The sequence below is a fragment of the Gobio gobio genome (assembly GCF_949357685.1).
Source record: "Gobio gobio genome assembly, chromosome: 20".
NCBI classification, from domain to species: domain Eukaryota; kingdom Metazoa; phylum Chordata; class Actinopteri; order Cypriniformes; family Gobionidae; genus Gobio; species Gobio gobio.
This window is the reverse complement of record NC_137113.1, coordinates 26261663-26267662: the sequence shown is the minus strand read 5'-3', so window position 1 is coordinate 26267662 and position 6000 is coordinate 26261663.

Here is a 6000-nt window from a genome sequence, read left to right as displayed (position 1 = left end):
TGGCTGCAACAGAACAAACGGGCGCGGCAAGCACTTCCGAAAACTTGCGCGTTTGGAACCGATGATCGGAATCGAAAACAAAATTTCTAAACGATTCCAATGGCATCGTTATTTTTTAAACGGTTCCAAGTTGGAACCGGTTCTCGATGCCCAACCCTAATCAGCACTCACCGCAACCCTTGGTTGAAAGATTCAGTCTGGAAAATCTTTGTTCAGCTGGAAGTTTCGCTCTGGATTCCAGTCTGGAACGAAGGCAGATCTTTATCTTTGAGCTTGAAGTTTCAATCTGGATTTCAGGTGAGGAAGCTGGAAACTATCCGGGTCACGGCACCATCTGTTGTGAACTTCAGTTGTTTCTTGAAGTATGGAGACCAGGAGACGTCGGATCAAGACAGAAGTGATTCTTTTAATGAGAACTCTCTGTGCTGCAGGTCGTCCGAAAACAGTCTGATTTAACAGTACAAAATAAGGCAATTTATCTACATTTTAGGGGGAGTCGTTATACAACAGAGGAGGAGACATACAAACAAAGGAATGCATATGTTGTGTAGGTAAAGGACACACCCTACATAACTGTGTCCCTCGTCCAGATTCAATCAGCATAACAGTGCCATTCAACTGCATAGATGCTAATCCAATCACTCAGGCAGTATTGCTCTAAACTTGTCATGGTAAATAGTCAGGAAATTGCATAGAGACAAAAGACTTAATGTCTCAACCACTTACACAGCCTGACGTCATCTCCTTAGAATTTCCTCAAGTTTACTTCAAAATATAAAACACAAATATAGATAATGTTTTCAGTTATATTCTATTACATTTGAACCTAGATATAACAATGTATAAATTTGTAATTCAACACAAAATACACTCAAAAAATAAATAACAATTTATTTGAGGGCAGGAATTCCATTAAATGTGTGCACACACGTCCAACCCCTGAAAAACAACCCCACACCCATAATCCCCCCTCAACCAAATTTTAGCATGATTCGTCTCTCCAGAGAACACGTCTTTGCTGCTCTAGAGTCCAGTGGCGGCGTGCTTACACCACTGCATCCAACACTTTGCATTGCAAGGCTTGGATGCAGCTGCTCGACCATGGAAACTCATTCCATAAGGCTCTCTACGCATCTTGAGCTAATCTATAGGCCACACGAAGTTTGGAGGTCTGTTGCTTTTGACTTGAAAGTTGGGCGACTTCAGCACACTGTGCGCCTCAGCATGCGCTGACCCCGCTCTGTGATTTTACATGGCCTACCACTTTGTGGCTGAGTTGCTGTTGTTCCCAATTGCTTCCACTTTGTTATAATACCACTAACAGTTGACTGTGGAATATTTAGTAGTGAGGAAATTTCACGAATGGACTTATTGCACAGGTGGCAACCTATCACGGTACCCCGCTTGAATTCACTGAGCTCCTGAGAGTGACCCATTCTTTCACAAATGTTTGTAGAAGCAGTCTGCATGCCTAGGTGCTTGATTTTATACACCTGTGGCCATGGAAGTGATTGGAACACCTGAATTCAATGATTTGGAGGGGTGTCCCAATACTTTTGGCAATACAATGTATATATAAATGTGCATGATGGTAATTTTTTTATTGATATTCTGCATCATTAAATTATGTCTCAAGATGCAGGGCTGTGTAATAATATTAATTATTATAAGAACAATAATAATTTTTTAATAAAACAAATTCTATTGACAAACAGTAGAGATGAATGCTGCTTTGTCCTTGAGAGATCTTGGTGTAAAGGCCATTGCAAATGACTGACAAGGTCTCCTGTGGGTGGATCGTAATCATCAAAGCCTGCAAACCCTGACAGCGATGAACTTCCCTTGAGAGTGACAAAGAGCATCAGAGGTAAGCATGATTTGTTTTCACAATGCCATGACCCTGTGAAAAAAAAACAGCATTAATGCTTGTACACTTCCTGTGTGTCCTTACAGACCTCAGTTCTTCTTTGTTCACACCTCTGTATTTGTCATCAGGGGTTTGATTTCACTATTAAAGTGGTGTGAGAGAGATGACAGTTCAAAGTGTTCCTGTAAGGTTTCTCGGGCATTACCGATCAGTATTCAGTGCCAATAAAAACATGCTCCTGCTAAGTGGAGGCAGTGATGGTGTGATGCTGTAAAGACTGAAAGAAAGTAGCTTTTGTTTAATGCACGCTGAGATAGAAAGAAGAGAAGCGCAGAGACGTGTGAGGAATCGCCCGCGCCGCATGAGGAGGGGAAATACCACGGTAAATAAGTGTGAAATGTAACACGTTTGTGTGAAAACGCATGACTGCAGAGTTGAGGGAACAGAACTTTGTTGGGCGAAACTTTGAATTTCTCTGAACTTTCATCATGTAGACCTTCCTACAGCACAAACCTCCGGACCCCTGCTTCGCAAGGCTTGTTTAGTAAGGAAATATCCAGGAATATCATCCTAAGGGCTGAAGGGAGGTAGAAAGATAAAAAAAAAAATAGACCTCTGTCGACTTGCACATCATCGTTCATCTGTCCTTAGCCATCAGACCAGACGCAGTATTTGAAGTGTTAGATAAATGAAGTTTACCTCCATTTCTCAAATCAGTTCATACTGACAACCGTTTGGAAGTGTTGGTAGTTGACCTTCCCTGTCATGGTTATATTTCACAGCAAATGTAACATGTTGTAGGGCGTGATATGTTTGAGAAAGGCTGTGAAATGCAATTTTTCTCAAAAAGTATCTTTTGGTTTTGTAAACTGGCTTTGTAAGTGAGGTTTTATTATTTTTTTAATGTAAAATCATAGAAAACTCTTGCCCTCATGCAGCGTTGTGATTGACTCTCTCTTTTTTCTTCCTGGGGGTTTCAGCTTCCACCATCAGTAACTAGTTGATATGATTAAAAACGTCTGTTAGACCATAGCCTAAGTGCACAGCACAGTGACTTTTCATGGCCAGAGCACTTTGATTCTGAAGAGGAACATAAAGAAAATAACATTATGTACCTGTCAAAACACTTAGAACCATAGGGTGTAAAAGAAAGCATCCGGACAAAAGGTAAATGTGTCATACTTTTCACTCCTGCGACTATTTCTCAGTCTAGGTTTGTTTTTGAACATCAATTTCTGTATAGACACATCCCTTAAACACTACACCCACACAAAAACAGCTATTGAACATTTCCGTTGAACATTTTGTTCAGGAAAAGATGATGCTGTTAATTTTACACACTTTTAACAAAATCTGATTGTGATTCCAATTAAATTGTTCCTCTGTGTTGTTATTGTTATAGTTGTGGTGTGGACTTCATAGATTTCTCATAGAAATCTATTCTCATAGATTTAATCCTCTGGTGCTCTTCGGTCATTTCTGACCGGAAAATTTTCTGTTTTGAAATGTTAAAAATCACAGCTTCATCGGAATGATATGAAACTTTTCTTGCATTAGGTATGTAAACGCACAAAAAAATTGGGGTCATGATTCGAGCATGCTAATTGGTCGGGGGAAAAAAAGTAGCGTTCATTGTCTTCGGTCATAAATGACCGACCATAGGAAATGAATGGGAAATCTGCAAAAACACAAAAATTCACAGAATATGTGTGTGTACAATCAACAAATCGGCCACAATGCTGAAAAAAAGTACACAGCAGTAAAGGGGTGACACTCTAAAACATCAACAGTGTGATATTGACAAATCCACTCACACACACACACCTATGAAAAACTGAACCTATGAACCACATTTGGAATTTTTTTTAAATCACAGCTTATTCAGAATGATATGAAACTTGGTGACTTTTCTAGCATTAGGTATGTAAACCCACAAAAAAATTGAGGGCATGCTAAGTGGTCGTAAAAAAAATACTCCCACTTGTTGCTCTTCAGTAAATAATGACAATGAGAATGAATGGAAATCTGCAAAAACACAAATTCACAGAAAGAAATCTATATTTCTAACAAACAAAAAAATGTCTAAAACTTTATAATAAATAGTCTTTGAGATTTTTTAAAATATATATTCAAATCCATCAACAACAAAAAAGATCATTAAATGTGTTCAAAACAGAACTAGGGAATTCTCAAGCCTCTCCATAGAGACCTCTAGTGATTACACCCATGGTTGCATGATTTCTTAAATCATTCCAAAAGAGGGCGCTAATCTGCCTTCAAAAAAATTATTTTGAAGGCCTAGTCTCTATTTTAACCTGAAATACTGCAATAATTAAAAAAAAAAAGTAATAAAAAAAAAATGTGTGTCAATGGCAAAAATAGACCATAATTATTGCATAAATATAAAAAAGTACCATCAAATCATCTCAAAATACAACATTAAAAAGAAAAAAAATATTATTGAAGAAAAATAAATTGCATTGGTTTTACTGGGGTGGAGGAAGTTTAATTTTTAGGTGTCCGGTCACTTATGACCGGGAAGACAACCAATGCAACCCCTAAACGAAGAGCACCAGAGGGTTAAAATGATTATCGTCCTTGGTGTCCTAGCAATCATGTCGATTTTTTTACAGGGCACAGCTGATTGGTTCCTGTTGCATCAGCAGCAAATGAGCTTTCTCAACTTTCAAAAACTTGGTCAGTTTTGCCGTAGCAGTTGCAGTGCTTTCAGAAACCCTCCATCTTCCCCAGCTCCACCTGTAGTTCATGTATGCCACTGTATATTCAAAATGTCATAAAGAGATTTTAAAATTAATCATGAATTAAACAGTTTAGTTTAGTACTTTTCTGAAGAGACACAACCGCTTTATATGAACAGATGTAATTTAGGCTTTTTTTAGTTTTATGATATCTTTATGAACTTTTCGACGTGTCAAAGTGGTAGTTGCGTAGACTGTCAATGGAGGGACAGCAATGTCTCAGATTTCATTAAAAATATCGGAATATCATTCAGAAGATGACAGAATTTTCATTTTGGGGTGAACTAACTCTAAGTCCTTTAAGGCAATTTCACTCAGCGGCCATCTTTGAAACGCCTCTCGGGCCAAAACTGTTCATCAAATTGGCTGTCAATGTTTTTATAGTTCATTGGCTGAAAAAAAAAAGTTTCTGAAAGTGATTCCAAAGTCCTTTTAAGACAATTAATTTCACTCAGCGGCCATCTTTGAAATGCCTCTCAGGGCATGGAAGTGCAGCTCCTATCTCTTTGAATGGGGAAACATCAAATTCTCCAAAACTGTTCACCAAGCTTATGATTAAATTTCATATTTGAATTCACCAATGAAATCTGACAACAACTGTCAAATCAAAAAATAGATCATGTAATGTTTGGGTAAGGTAATGTTAAAAAAAAAAAAAAAAAATTCAAATGTTTTGGCCAGAAGAAATTGTATATAATAGGTTGTGCTGCCCATATCGGTGATTATCCTTATATCCTCAGTTTGTTAGTATGTTGGATACGTACAGCTCTTAAAGTGACAGCAGCCTAATAAACCTACTGCTTTTGTTCTTCATGTTCATTTAACAACACAAGTCCAAAAGAAAGTCACCCTGCTCTTGACTGAATAACTTTTGTAACCATAAAATGATCTAATAATCTAGATTTAATTTATGCAGTGAAGACTATGGAGTTACTTTTACATTTGAATATTCAATTTCTGTACCTGAAATATGTGATGTTACACTAGTATCTAAAAATTTGAACCAAAACAAATCCTTAGCGTTGAGCCCTGCTGGAGCAGCTCTAAATAATCACTGTGCTATTAAATGAAAGATCAAATAGAATGAACGGTGAATGTAATAGAAGCCCCTAATTTTAACAGGCATTATAGGCATGAACATATTGAAGAAAATGTCTAATTGCTAAACGAATTAAGCCAACTAATTTGATTCATATTTTTTGGCTTTTCTACCCAATATTTAAAAAAATACAAATGCAATGAATATACAGGTATCGGTAAGTTCCAAAAATGAAAGTATCAGTATCAAAGTCATTCCAAAAAGTGGTATCGGTGCATCCCTAGTATAGAATATACTTCATATTTGGCTATTTTATTGACTTGAATGCACTGACA